The sequence below is a fragment of the Garra rufa genome, chromosome 23 (genome assembly GCF_049309525.1).
Source record: "Garra rufa chromosome 23, GarRuf1.0, whole genome shotgun sequence".
Classification (NCBI taxonomy): Eukaryota; Metazoa; Chordata; class Actinopteri; order Cypriniformes; family Cyprinidae; genus Garra; species Garra rufa.
In genome coordinates this window covers 26,520,038-26,535,832 of record NC_133383.1, presented here as the reverse complement: position 1 = coordinate 26,535,832, position 15,795 = coordinate 26,520,038, and the positions used below count along the sequence as shown (strand labels likewise).

General features: G+C 35.3%; 1 protein-coding gene and 1 non-coding gene across 2 annotated transcripts in view; one reads left to right on the top strand and one right to left on the bottom strand.

Moving 5' to 3' along the window:
- LOC141298989 (leucine-rich repeat transmembrane neuronal protein 4) overlaps positions 1 to 15,795 on the top strand; it is a 134,476-nt gene that overhangs the window by 66,026 nt on the left and 52,655 nt on the right. The window lies entirely within an intron of this gene.
- trnaq-cug (transfer RNA glutamine (anticodon CUG)) lies at positions 13,753 to 13,824 on the bottom strand. Its single transcript has one exon. It is a non-coding gene; the product is annotated as a tRNA-Gln (tRNA).

Sequence of the window (15,795 nt, the reverse complement as noted above, 5' to 3'; positions counted from 1 at the left end):
AAGAAACAAATGTTTCTTACACCTTGAAAACATGTCATTGTAAACTTGATATTTTGATAGCCTTCCAGGTAAAAATAATTGTAATAACAATATTAATAGATAATTATTAGTAAATCATAAATAAATAAAAGACATTTTACTCAACTAACTTACTTTTCAACTTACTTGCCATACAAATGTCAAATTATTTGATATAAGTCTTTTTTTGGGAAACAAATACTAGAAATTAATACTTTTATTTAGCAAGGATGCTTTAAATTGGTTAAAAAAAAAAAAAAAAAAAAAAAAAAAAGTGACGATAAAGACATTTGAAATATTGCAAAAGATTTCTATTTCGGATATACACTACCAGTCAAAAGTTTGTGAACAGTAAGATTTTTAATGTAATAATAAATAACTGTTTTCTATTTGAATCTATTTTAAAATTTATTTATTCCTGTGATTTCAAATTTGAATTTTTTAGCATCAATACTCCAGTCACATGATCCTTTAGAAATAATTCTAATATTATGATTTGTTGCTCAAAAAGCGTGTATTGTGAGTAGGTTTTTTTCAGGTTTGTTTGATGAATAGAAAGCTCAGAAGAACAGCATTTATCTGAAATGCAACCCTTTTTTTTATTCATCATCACTTTTGATCAATTTAAAGCATCCTTGCTAAATAAAATTATATATTTCTACAATTTCTTTCCAAAAATATAAATAAATAAATAAATAAATACATCAATACATCATGACTACAAGCTTTTGAATAATATAGTGAATAATGTTACAAAAGTTTTTCATTTCTGATAAATGCTGATCTTTGGATCTATTCATCAAAGAATCCTAAAAGTACTGTTTTTTGCTGAAACTTTAGCTTTTGATCACATATATTTTATATTTAAAATATATTCGAATAGAAAACAGTTATTTTAAATAGTAAAAATATTTCAAAATTTTACTGTTTTTTGAGCAGCAAATCCGAATATTAGAATGATTTCTGAAAGATCATGTGACTGGAGTAATGATGATAAAAATGCAGCTTTGAAATCACAAGAATAAATTACATTTTTAAATATATTCAAATAGAAAACAGTTATTTTAAATAGTAAAAATATTTCAAAATTGTACTGTTTTTGCTGTGCTTTGGATCAAATAAATGCATGCTTGGTGAGCAAAAGAGACTTCTTTAAAAAAAAAAAAAAAACATTACCAGTCAAATGTTTTTGAATAGTACGATTTTTAATGTATATATAAATGACTATTCTGCCCTCCAAAGGCAAAGCGCAGTAACTACACATTTGGTCAAAATTGAGTTAAGGCTTAAAATAGACTTTGTGACAATGGTTTTGTCTTGTGGCAAAGTCTCCTGGTTCAATTTTGTCCCGTTTTAGAGAAACGAGATAGAAACGAGAGTGTCAACATGTTTGACTAGTTGGCGAAAAAACTTTAAAGGCATTTTTCTCAGTTTCAATGTTGGTGTAGTTACTGCACTTTGCCTTTGGAGGGCAGTTTTGTTATTGTATTTTTGTAAGAGATCACAATTCATATGAAATCATAATTTCTTTTCTTTTTAAATTAAAATAAATTTCAATTCATAAACTTGAACATGGCCATTATAGAACACTGAAACAAATGGTATTTCACAATTAATTCTACAAAAACAGCAAGTAACACACTAAAGTAAGTTTTTTTTTTCTTTTTACACAGACTGAAGTAATATTTTCTTGTAAAACATAAAAATCTTTTGTAAATATTTTGTAAAATTATTTTATTTATAATTTTGAAAAGTTTTTTTTTGTTGCTATTGTTACAGTGTAAAGGTGTGTTCAATAGGTTTACATCCTGTAAATGATCATCAAAGTTTTTCACCATTCTAATCACCTTTTCTGCCCCCCTTTTCACAGTCTGTTTGGTGAACTTCTGTCTGGTGCCTCTAGTGTCATAAAAATTACACACCTCGCTTTAAATGCAGGCTGTCGCGACTACTAAAACCGAAGCACTTTTATAATACAACATAACCTCGGGCGAGGAATCAATAGTTTTTACAGGTCCCGATCATTCAAGCGAGAGCACGGATCTGACGAGGTCTCCCAACATCGACAGCTTCACCTGACAGTGCATCATAGAGAGCGCGCAGCGGGACGAAAAAAAGGGAATTTGACGGTTGTAGCTGCAGGGACTGTGTCCAAAAGATGTCACCCTCCATGGTAAAAAAACCCGCCGACAGTTATTTGGAAAGGATCCAGTCGAAGCGCGCCCTTGTCCTTCAGAGCCGCAGAACGCTCTGTTGTGACTTACCATTCAAAACACAACCTTTGCCATTTGTTCTGCCACATCCACCTGCACCAGCCCAGCTTCTGAAAAGTCTCCCCGAGGACTGGTAATGTCTCCTTTCTCCTGCCTGTCTCGTTGTCCTGTGTTTGGCAGGCTGACAGCAGATTGACTCCGTCTCCGGCTACATTTCCCCACGCTCCCCTAGAGCGGCCTCCCCAGAGAGTTTCCTCCCCAGAACGCAGACTCGCTTCTGAGGCTGTCCGAGACGGGTCCCACAACCCCACGTTTCAGACGGCTGAGCTGAGGGAAAAAAAATCCCTCTGATGGCCTTTTCTTCGCCTCTAAAGCTCTGGCAGACAGTCAGAAGATAAATCTGAGCTCTGCAGGGGTTACCCGCAGCTAGAATGCCGCACTATCTTCGATTTGGTGGCCCCCTGCTTACAATTCAGTTAACTGAGACTGAAAATGACAAAGATGAGTTTCCATTTCTTTATCTTTGCTCTTTGAGCGAAGCAGCACCCCGCGGAAAGCACTAGGTGCGATCTGAAGATAAATACCCTCTTTATATCCCATCCACTATTAGGATTTTGTTTGCTAGATGTAGTCCCCTAACAAGTGTGACAGTCTGGTTTCGTCAGATACGGAATAATTTATCTGTCGTTCTTGGATTTGGCATATGTCCTTTTATCTGAAAAATGGGTTAGATGTATATTGCAAACTTTTCTTACACCTGAGGTGGTTCTTAGTCAAAATCGCAGCTCTGGCTTTGAGCCTGAACAACAAAGTGCTAGACTGAAGAAGCAATATTTTTTAGACTACTGACAGTTTTGCTGCTACAGGGTTTGTGTCAGGCCGTCGTATTTAGAAAATATTCTCTAACATGTACGTTTCACCAATTCATCAACCCTGTATCGGAACCAACTGTCGTCTGAGCCCAAGTAATTTTTACTTGAAGATGCTGTTGCGTTCAAAATCTCTACGTGCGGATACTGCTCCTAAACCTACTGACAGAACTTAAAGAGATAGTTCACCCAAAAATGAAAATTCATTTCATTAATTTCTCACCCTTATGTCGTTCCAAACCTGTAAGAGCTTCGTTAATCTTCAGAACACAATTTAAGAAATTTTTGATGAAATCTAAGAGCTTTCTGATCCTATAGACATCAACGCAACTGACACATCCAAGGCCCAAAAAGGTAGTAAGGACATCGATAAAATAGTCCATGTGACATCAGTGGTTCAACAGTAATGTTAAGAAGTTACAAGAATACTTTTTGTGTGCAAAGGAAACAAAAATAATGATTTATTCGACAATTTCTTCTCTTTCTTGTCAGTCTACGAAACTCATGAGAGTACAAGCAGAAGACAATGCACACGGTACATAAAACATGTCTGAGAATTTCGGCCTTTGTTTTTTGCCCAGCCTTACTTGCTTGAACCAGAATATATAGACGATGAACTAAATGAGATAGACGTTCTACGTCAGAATGGCTGCACGCATACGTTGTGTTACTCTTGTGAACGTGTGTCGAAGACTGACACAGAAAAGAAGAAATTGTTAAATAAAGTTATTTTTGTTGTCTTTGCACATAGAAAGTATTCTTGTAGCTTCATAACGTTACGGTTGAACCACTGATGTCATGTGGACTATTCTAACAATGTCCTTATTACCTTTCTGGGCCTTGAACATGCCAGTTGTGTTTCTGTCTATGCAGGGTCAAAAAGCTCTCGGATTTCATCAAAAAATATCTTAATTTGTGTTCTGAAGATGAACGATTACAAGTTAGGAACGACATGAGGGTGAGTAGACAGAATTTTTATTTTTGGGTGAACTATCCGTTTAATAAAGGTCAGAGAGATTGATATGCATATATTATTTTATGGCCCCCATAGCCTTGAAGAAACAGCCCTGACTCTTTGTATCTAATGCATCGGTGGGCAGGTACTGGAAGAAGCGAGTGCAAATGTCACTGCACCCCTTGGTTTTTTGTGCAATTAATGGAAGGCAAATTTAAATAATTGCTAGATATCATTTCTAAACTCAAATTAAAGGTTAAATCTGTAGTTCCTGGGGATATCTAATACCTCTTTAATCCTGTTCGGTAGCTGTAGCTGACTGAGGGGTTTTAAAGGCCTAAAATGGCTGTAATAACTCAAGCAGAAGTGGAGTGGATGTTGGCCGGACTATATTCCTGTGTCTGCCTTCTGGGGTCTCGGTAAGATGGTTCTTGTTGAGTTTCTGATGAATGTTTATACATTCAAGGAACCTGCTTGTTAATGCAAATATCTAATCAGCATACAGTATCATACTGTATCAGCTTAGTATGTAAAAAATGGCAACCTGATTTCATGACAGAAATTTACCTGTGGAAACCTTTTCTCATGACGCAAAATACATACCTTCATGTACGTTTTATGACATATTTGCTGTAAAAAGTCAACTGAGTGGTGCTAAAAGTGTGTTCTGTGTTTTTCCTGGTACATATGGTATGTTTTATGTGACATTGGTTTTGTACGTGTTACTGCAGTTCTGACTTGAAATGTCTATGGAGTGGCGTTAAAACCAAGGGGCAACCTCCCGCTCTCTCTATTGAAACCAACACGGAAGTGTCTTAAAATGCAATTCATCGACTGGCCGCTAGAGACTGGCTGCAAAAGAGAGTCAGTCCCATTGACTCCCCATGTTAAAATGCCCAACTTTACAGCAGAAAAAAGTATGTTTACAGCCTGGTTCAAAAAATGGTTTTGGTCTATATAGCTAGTTTTGCCCTTCATGTCAACTGTGAGGGGGGTGAATTTTTTTATAACTCATCCATTTAAGTTATATTAAGCCTTAAAGTTCAGCATAATTAAGGGCGTGGCCATTTGAGTGACGGGGATTGCCGCTGCTGTCACCACTGTCGCGCTAGGCGGGCGTGGTTTCAGCATCCAGCTCCACCCACGTCCTGCCTTTTTGCCCATTTTTGATTATCCGGGAGTGACGCGCGGTGACGCGATTCCAAGATGGCGACGGCCGAATCCCGCCCACAACAGGCTTCAAAATAGCGCTTCAGAATCCTACGGGTGACGTCACGGACACTACGTCCATATTTTTTACAGTCTATGGTTAAAACTCTAATGCTCCATGACGTTTTAAAATAACGTACCATCTGCACTACACCTAAACCTACCCCTACACAGGGCTCGCAAAATTTCAAAATCTCTGGTAGCCCTTCGGGCAGGTACTCTTCAGATTTTGGTAGTCCGAAAATTAATTTCTTCTTTTTTTTTAAATATAGAAAATCAGATAGGAGTCTAAACTTAATCAAAAATGTTTTCAATACAGAAATATAAACAAATATCAAGGACGGAATTTTATTTCACTATTTGGTGTATCTGCAGAATTTTTAAATATCAATTTAAGGCAATTTTAAATCGAGTATATCATTTATTATATTTACTTAAAACATAAATATTACTGTCTTAATTGTTTAGTATTTTAGAAGGCACATTAACTTCCTTCACATTTACAACTCTATGTGTTTGCTGCATAAAAACATAGGTCGATAATTGCAATCATTTGACCATAAACAGCTGAAAAAAATGTGGAAATAAAAATTCAGTCTCTGTCACGAGGGGGCGCTTTAGGAGCGCTGAAATACTACGGTTTCCCTAGTAACGGCTGCACACAAAGCAGCATTAACGTTGTTTTATCAGGCATGAAATGAAAATGCCAACGATACGTTTCTGAGGACAGTCGGCTCCCTTCAGATACATTCATATAAAGACATCCGTGCCGCGTTTTGACTTTGAAAAGTGCAGTGCGCATATTTCTTCAATGACATCATTGCCTTTTGAAGTTTTATCCAGAGCCATAGAGAAACTTCTTATGGAGTTTAAGGACCTGCAGGAGCCCTCTACTTTACGATAGCCTGTCGGGCAGGCCGGTGAAACATTTTGGTAGCCCGACTGGAAAGTACAATAGCCCCAGGACGTCGGGCTAGCGATTTTGCGAGCCCTGCTACAGTATGAACAAAAGCGAATGTGATGTAAAAGCACAATCAGTTAAGCCATTTTAGCTTTTTTTTCATTCTCTCATCTTTCAGCTCTTTCATCATGAGTCATGTTTTTCCACGGTATTCATACCCAAAGATTCCACATCCTAAGTCCAATCCTGTGCCGGCTGAGCTACCAAGCAAGCTTGTTACATCACCTTGTTTTATTTGAAGGATCGCATCAGTAATGTACAACAGCGTTTTAGAGCTAGTTAAAAAATTTACAAATATAAATTAAGATTAAAGTCCTAATATTTTGAGAATAAGGTCTAAATGGTTCAAGAATAGAGTAGAAATTTCAAGAATTAAGTCGATTATTTCGAGCATAAAGTCAAAATGTTTTGAGAATAAAGTCAAAATGTTTTGAGAATAAAGTCAAAATGTTTAGAAAATAAAGTTGGAATGCTTTGAGAATAAAGTCAAAATGTTTCGAGAATAAAGTCAAAATGCTTAGAAAATAAAGTTGGAATGCTTTGAGAATAAAGTCAAAATGTTTCGAGAATAAAGTCAAAATGTTTCGAGAATAAAGTCAAAATGTTTAGAAAATGAAGTTGGAATGCTTTGAGAATAAAGTCAAAATGTTTAGAGAATAAAGTCAAAATGTTTAGAAAATAAAGTTGGAATGCTTTGAGAATAAAGTCAAAATGTTTCGAGAATAATGTCAAAATGTTTCGAGAATTAGGTCAAAAATGTTTTGAGAATAAAGTCCAAATGTTTAGAAAATAAAGTTGAAATGCTTTGAGAATAAAGTCAAAATATTTCAAGAATAAAGCCGAAATGTAATTGGAATTTATTTGAATATTGTTGCATCCAAGTGGCTGCATCATCTTACTGGGATGAGGAAGAATCAATTTAAGAATAAAATCTAAATATTTTGAGAATAAAATCAATGTGTTTCAAGAATAAAGTCTAAATGTTTCGAGAATAAAGTCGAAATCGTGAGAATAAAGTCAAAATGCTTCTAGAAAAAAGTCTTAATGTTTTGAGAATAAAGTCTAAATCTTAAGAATAAAGTCGAAATGTTTTAAGAATAAAGTTTAAATGCTTTTAGAATAAAGTCAAAATGTTTTGAGAATAAAGTTGAAATGTTTCAAAAAATGTAATCGTAGGTGAATTGTAGAAATTAAAGTTACAATATTTTGAGAGTACAGACTATTCTGCACGTGCAAATGGACCAGATTGAGAAGTTGCCAGACCTAATTTAGTTGAACATTGTTGCATCCGAGTGGACTCGCGGAAACACCATAGTAATAACACTTCGACTTTATTCTTGACTTTATTCTCGAAACATTTCGACTTCATTCTAGTAATTTCTTTTTTATTCTCATAATATTTCAACTTTATTCTCAAAATATTTCGACTTTATTCTTGAAATATTTCGACTTTATTCTCATAGTATTTCGACTTTATTCTCGTAATATTAGATTTTTTTTTTTTTTTTTTTTTTTAATGTGGCACTAAAACGCCATCGTAGAAACGAGTGATGGAAATGCCAAATTTAAAAACTAAAATTTTCCCAAAAAATTGCAACAAATTTCTACACTCACTTGTGGTGGTTTTTGAATTATGCGTCAAAGGGTTTATGTAAATATAATGGGAGTTGGAAATGCATTTGCCTAATAAATTCCTCCATGCGCATCAGATATATGACTGCGCTATGGGACGGCATAAGTTGACTAACCAGCGAATCGATCTTGTTGCACAGCACCTGAAATGTTGTTATGGTCATTCTTAAATGCCCAAGCAATGTTGTTTAAGTATTTCTGTATAATTGCCTTCTTGTGTCTTACACAATTGAGTTCCAAACAGAGGGCATCCGCATCTGACGATTTTGTTCCCTTTTGACTCTTTGGATGGAAATGGTGCTTATACGCAAATATTTTATGTGATATTCCAATATTTTTTTGTTAAATTTACAACTTTGGATGGAAAACCAGCTATAGTTCAATAGGTTAAAAATGGCCCTTTTTATGTGTTGTAAGTGAGTCAGTGATTCATAGTCCTTTATTCTTTCAAGAATAAAGGATGTTGATTTAATTGTATTGAACATATTTTTTTCAAGCTTTCATACTTCTTACTGACATCTGCCTAGTAACCGCTTCTAAAATTGCCAGAGTTTAATTCACAGGAAGCTAGAGGTGACTGGAGCGTACATGTGATCAAGTGCTTCATTTATTGTTGAAACTAAACATCAGAATTGGGACAAAATGTGATCTCGCTGTCTCAGAAACTGCTGATCTCCGGGGATTTTTCATGCACAGAAGTCTCCAGGGATTGCAGAGAATGTTGCGAACAACAGAAAGCATCCAGTGAGCGGCAGTTTTGTGGGCGAAAAAGCCTCAGTAATGAGAGAGGTCAGCGGAGAATGGCCAGCCTGCTTCAAGCTGACAGGAAGGTGACAGTAAGCAAGCTTTACAACATGCTATGCAGAAGAGAATCTCTTGAATCAAACCTAAGATGATGAGCTGCAACAGCAAATGACCACTCCAGGTTGTATCTCTGTCAGTTAAAAGCAAGAAAATGTAGGCTTTGGTCAGAATTTTCAGAAACAATGTGAATCAATGGATCCATCAAGCCCTGTGTCAAAGGTTCAGGCTCATAGTGTTGGTGTAATGATGTGGGAAATATTTTCTTGGCACGCATTAGGCCCTTCACACTAGTTGAGCATTGTTTAAATGTCACAGCATACCTGAGTATTGTTGCTGACCATGTGCACCCTTTTATAGCCTCATTCTGCTATCTTGTCATAGCCGTCTGCAGTTGGATAACACACCGTGTTATAAAGCACTAAATGCGTTAGACCTAGTATTAGAAAAGTGAACTAATGAAGTGCACAATGAGTGGAGGCTCGTAACACAACCAATATAATTACCAATGTTAGGGAGGATAATTATTTTCTGGCCATTTTTAACATAGCACAGGGTTAGGATGGTCAACTAGTTGTTGAGGTAAGCTTTTTTAATTTTAGCTGTAGTTTTTTCAGCAGAGGATGAATTCGTTTTTCTCATGGGTGATAGCAGAAGAATTGTAGAGAATCAGTAGAGATTCGTTGATGTTAAAATTTACTTTTAATAAATGCATTACTAGAAAAAAATGCAGTGCTTCGTTTTGCAGTAAAGTTGATAAGTTTGTGTTTGGATGGCTGGAATTATTTTGAGAACAAGTAAACTGCATTGGAGAAAAGTGTCAAATCAATTAAGAAAAACTGTGAAAGTGCTCTATAAATAATTTTTTAACTGAAAAATGATCTTTAACATTTAGAGAAGAGCCAAGGATTTGGCTTTACCACATTGACAAATATTTAATATTACTACTGAGTAATACTAAAGTAAAAGGTGCTCTATATGAAAAATCCTCTTTAACATTGGGCAAAAAAAAAAAAAAACGTTTTTGCCTTTTGAAGTTTTATCCAGAGCCATAGAGAAACTTCTTATGGAGTTTAAGGACCTGCAGGAGCCCTCTACTTTACGATAGCCTGTCGGGCAGGCCGGTGAAACATTTTGGTAGCCCGACTGGAAAATACAATAGCCCCGGGACGTTGGGCTAGCGATTTTGCGAGCCCTGCTACAGTATGAACAAAAGCGAATGTGATGTAAAAGCACAATCAGTTAAGCCATTTTAGCTTTTTTTTTCATTCTCTCATCTTTCAGCTCTTTCATCATGAGTCATGTTTTTCCACGGTATTCATACCCAAAGATTCCACATCCTAAGTCCAATCCTGTGCCGGCTGAGCTACCAAGCAAGCTTGTTACATCACCTTGTTTTATTTGAAGGATCGCATCAGTAATGTACAACAGCGTTTTAGTGCTAGTTTTTATTATTTTATTTTATTATTTTATTTTATTTTAAGGTTAAAAGTGCTCTATAAATGAATATTTACTCAAAATCCTCTTTAACTTTGGACAAAGAACTGTTTTGTAGGGGAAAAGTGAAATAAAAAATATTATCTGGGGAATTTTACTTTAAGTAAATATTAAGTGTTCAAATTATATTGGATTTGGCTTTACCACAGTGACAAACAAAGGCCAAATATTTAATTATTACTATTTTTTTATTTTTAATACTATATACTTCATACTTTTCATAGTATTATATATATATATATATATATATATATATATATATATATATATATATATATAACTCTAACCCTATATAAAATTATTATTATTATTATTATTATTATTATTATTATTAGTGTGCATTTCCAGATTGGGGTTAGTAAGAGTTATTTATTTTATGTTATTTATTAATTTTATTTTATTTATTTTTTGGGGACAAGGACACATTAAATTGATAAAAAATGTAAACATTATATTATAAATACAGTACTGTTTTACAAATGCTGTTCATGCTTTACTTTATATAAATCAGTTAATCCTGAAATAATAATAGTAATAATAAAAATGTTTCTAAAGCACCAAATCAGCATATTAGCAGGATTTCTAGAGGACCATTTGACACTAAAGAAATAATGGCTGATTAAAATGTATTTTAAAATATATAAAAATATAAAGTTATTCTAAATTGCAATACTAATTCATAATATTACTGTTTTACTGTATTTTTAATGAATGCTCCCTTAGTGAGCATAAAACGTTTGTTTGAACAGTAATGTATTTTTTTTTATGCAGGAAAATATATAGCCAGAATCTTATCTTTGCAAGATGATTATGTTTAGAAGCCCTTTGAATTAAATGTCTTAGAAACCCTGGTTCAGACAACCCACCGTCTAGTCGTCTTTGAAAATACATAGTCATTCACATCAGCATGTAACTCCTTCACTGCACCACAGACTTCATCTATTGCTTTTCTGCCCCCAGATCTAAAACTGCACATGTCACAATCATTAACACATTAGCATTATTAACGCAGCTGTCACGCCAGAAGAGCCCTGTCAGAAACCCATTGATCTTCTGTCTGTCTGTCACCTCTCTCTGTCAGTTTTGTCAAGTTTCGTCAGTTTTCCCTTTGTCTGTTTCCTCCCATGTCTCCCACGCTATTATTTTTCGTCGACACATTTCTCGTTCACCTGTTTATCCACAGGAAGCTCGAGATGGTGGAGTAAATGGTGTGTGTAGCTCAGGCGGGAACTATTGAACTGCAGACATCAAGGTTATGTTGTTTTGATGGAGCGATCCTCGCCGCATCCCGTTTCAGTCGCAAGTCGCTTCACGCCTTTGAAAATTGACACATGTCGGAGAGAAAACCATGTCTATCAATTTGCCATTTTTGCTAGTGTGTATGCTTGCGCCCTTGAAAATGTGGGTGAGCAACTATCTCTGCTTAAAAAAAACGGACTAAATTCAAGGCAGTTTTTCATGTTACTATATGTCATCGTATGTCTCATATACATGGTTGCATTGCCCTTCTAATCTTTTAATCCACAAGTAAATGTCTGGATTTTCATTTTTATCTGCTTTCTCCCTCCCTCCCCGGAGATGATGCTGGGTGGCCTTGCTGCTTTGTTCAGTATATCAGCCAGCTTGCACCTGTGTTGCTATGGACTGTATAATTTGCCGTCTCTGAGGACTTCCTGCACGGAAATTGAACTGGAAAAATCCAGAGACAGACTGAAGCTGCTAGGTTATCTGATGTAGATAGGTACATTTGGATAATACTTTGTCTGGTGCCAAATAAAATCGTCCCCCCGCTGAGCGCGGGGAGTAACATCTCTTTCAAGAAACCCGGGCAAAGCAGACTTTGGAGTCAGAATGTGCAGCTGTCAAATACAGCCTGCTGCACCTCGCGCCAAGAGCTCAAATTATCAAACGAAGCTAGCCATTTAGCATTGATTTATGACACAAAACATTAGGCACAGCAAAGCCCCGTTTATATCTGAAAATTTACCGTAGTTCTTGCAGCGCAGCCATGTCGATCGATGGGGAGATCAACTATTCTTCTATAAAACTAACTATGGTACACACGGATTTTGAAAACATTGGCTCTATTTCAAAACCTAGTGAGTTTCCTTGTTGTCTGCTACTAATGTAGCATCCTTTCTGTCCTTGTGTGGCACCAAAGTGACAGATTTGGAGTGCCCTACATAGGCAGCAACTGTTAAAATGGCGGATTTCCAATACAAAATGAACAGGAGATTTGATTCTTCATTGATTTTGATAGTTTAATGTTAGCATATTAAACACAATTCTGTTAAAATAAGATGTTTTTAGTTTGATTAGCTTCATCAAGTGTTGCCTGATTAAGTAAATGGCTTGTAATTAACATTTTACTTGTTGTAGTTATTTTTACTATAGTACTTTTTGTTAGGGACTGTAAGGCATGACCTCCAGAGTTTCTTACGGCAGCAACTGTTCAAATGGCGCATCTCCAATACAAAATGAACAGGAGATTTGATTTCAATAGAGTTTAACGTTAGCATGTTGCTATGCTAACGCCATGATACATTAACAAGTATTAGAACACATAGTAAACACATTTTTGTGTTAAAATAGGACATTTTTAGTTTGATTTAACTCTGTTTATAGCTTTATCAGGTGTTGCCTGATGAAGATAACGCCTTGTAATCAATGATTCATTGATTTGACTGATTCGATTAATCTCCCATTTTGGACAGGTTTTGTTTTTCTAGGAATCGACTAGTTTTCCAACAGAATACGGAGTTACAGTTATTTTTACTATAGTACTTTTTGTAAGGGACAACAACAGCAGAACACTTTGTTGACATCGTCCAGATTTTTAGTGCCCTACCAAGGCAGCAACTGTTAAAATGGCGCCCCTCCAATACAAAACGAACAGGAGATTAGATTCTCAATTGATTTTGATAGTATAATGTTAGCATGTTGCTATGCTAACACCATGATACATACGTTTTTAATTATGTTTAAATAAGATGTTTTTAGTTTGATTTAACTTTGTTTATAGCTTCATCGGGTGTTGCCTGATTAAGTAAATGGCTTGTAACTAACATTTCACTCATTTTAGTTATTTTTTACTATAGTACTCGTTGTTAGGGACTCTAAGGCATGACCTCCAGTTTTTTTTTTTTTTTTACTAAAGAACTTGTTGTTAGGGACTCTAAGGCATGACCTCCAGAGTTTCTTAAGGCAGCAAATGTTCAAATGGCACATCTCCAATACAGAATGAACAGGAGATTTGATTCCCAAATGATTTCAATAGAGTTTAACATTAGCATGTTGCTATGAAAGGAAAGGAAAGGAGGTGAAGTGAGGCCAAGTATGGTGACCCATACTAGGAATTTGTGCTCTGCATTTAACCCATCCAAGTGCACACACACAGTAGTGAACACACACACACCGTGAACATGGATCAGTGCCTTGCTCAAGGGACTCACCTCAGTCGTGGTATTGAGGGTGGAGAGAGTGCTGTACATTCACTCCCCCCACCTACAATCCCTGCCGGACCTGAGACTCGAACCTGCAACCTTTGGGTTACAAGTCCGTCTCTCTAACCATTAGGCCACGGCTGCCCCCAAAAGCAGGTCCCACCGAGATTTGAACTTGGATCGTTGGATTCAGAGTCCAGAGTGCTAACCATTACACCATGGAACCTCATGTAGTAAACATATTTTTTTGATTTATCTCTGATTTATCTCTGTTCATAGCTTTTTGGTGTTGCCTGAGAACATGTTGATATTTTCTGGAGTTCCTGGAGCAACTGTTGAAATGGCACACATCCAACACAAAATGAACTGGAGATTTAATTCTCAATTGATTCTCATATGCTGCACCAACCATAGTTTAACCATAGTATTTGTAGTAAAACTGTGGTTATACAAATGGTAATCAATACGGAGAAAAAAAGAAAAAAAAAAACATGGTTACTACACTTACTTTAATAAAACCATGGTTAATTTTCATAAGGGTTGCAGCAACCGTTCGAATGGTGCAACTTCAATACAAAATGAACTGGAGATTCAATTTTCAATTGATTTCAATAGAATTTAACATTAGAATTTTGCTATTCTAACACCATAATACATTATGTAGTAAACATATTTTGTGTTAAAATACACAATTTTTTTTTTATTTGATTAATCTTTGTTTATAGCTTATTGGTGTTGCCTGATGAAGTTAACGGCTTGTAATCAATTTCACTCATTGAATCTCCCATTTTGGACAGATTGTGTTTTTCCATGAACCCACTACTTTCCACAAGAATACACAGTTACAGTTATCTTTACTATAGTACTCTAAGGCATGACCTTAGCTTTAACAACAGCAGAACATTGATATTGTCTGGAGTCTGACTTGTCTGACTATTGTCTGGAGTCTGACTAGTCTGACTATTGTCTGGAGTCTGACTCTATTGTCTTCAGTGACTAGGCAGCAACTGTTCAAATGGCACACATCCAACTCAAAATGAACTGGAGATTCAATTCTCAACTGATTCTCATGTGCTACACTAACCATAGTTTAACCATAGTATTTGTAGTAAAACTGTAGTCATACAAATGGTAATCAATATGACCAAAAAAAAAAAAAAAAAAAAAACATGGTTACACTTTTACTATAATTAAACCATGGTTAATTTTCATAATGGTTGGAATGATCGTTTTATCTGCCATTTTGCCATTTTATCTGCCATAGTACTCTTAGGACTCTTAGGCATGACCTTAACTTTAACAATAGTAGAACACTTTTTAATATATATATTGTCCGGAGTGCCCTACATAGGCAGCAACTGTTAAAATGGCACACCTCCAACACAAAATGAACTAGAGATTCAATTCTCAATTGATTTTGATAGTTTAATGTTAGCATTTTGCTATGCTAACATAATGATACATTAACATGTATTAAAACACATAATAAACACATTTTTGTGTCAAAATAGGACATTTTTAGTTTGATTTAACTTTGTTTATAGCTTTTTGGTGTTGCCACATGAAGTAAATGGACATTTTGTTTCCCCAGCAACTGTTCAAATGGCGCAACTCCAACACAAAATGAAATGGAAATTCAGTTGATTCAATAGATTCCAATAGAGTTTAACATTAACATATTGCTACTGTATGCTAACATACACTAATAAATAGTAAACACAGAGTATATATAGTTTATAGCTTTTTGGTGTTGCCTCATTAAGTAAATGCTAATCATTTTGGACATTTTGTTTTTCCATGAATCCACTACTTTGCAACAATACAAAAGTTAACCATGGTTTTAATACAAATAAAGCCAAAAAACATGGTTACTATAGTTTAACCATTGTAAGCACAAATTAACCATGGTTTGCTACGCTAACTATAGTTTAACCAAGGTATTTGTAGTAAAACTGTGGTTAATCAATATACAGTTGCGATCAAAATTATTCAACCCCCCCAGAGACTGCAGTACTTTACAAATGTTTTTTGCTCTTTCTGAAGATCCAGTACTAAATTGCATCTACAACAGTTTTCTGGCATATTAAAAAGTGATAATGTCAATATATAATTTAATGTTTTTGAGTTATAGGATTTTTAATAACACAGCTATGCCAATATTATTCAACCCATATTCAACATTGCTGTTTTTATGGTC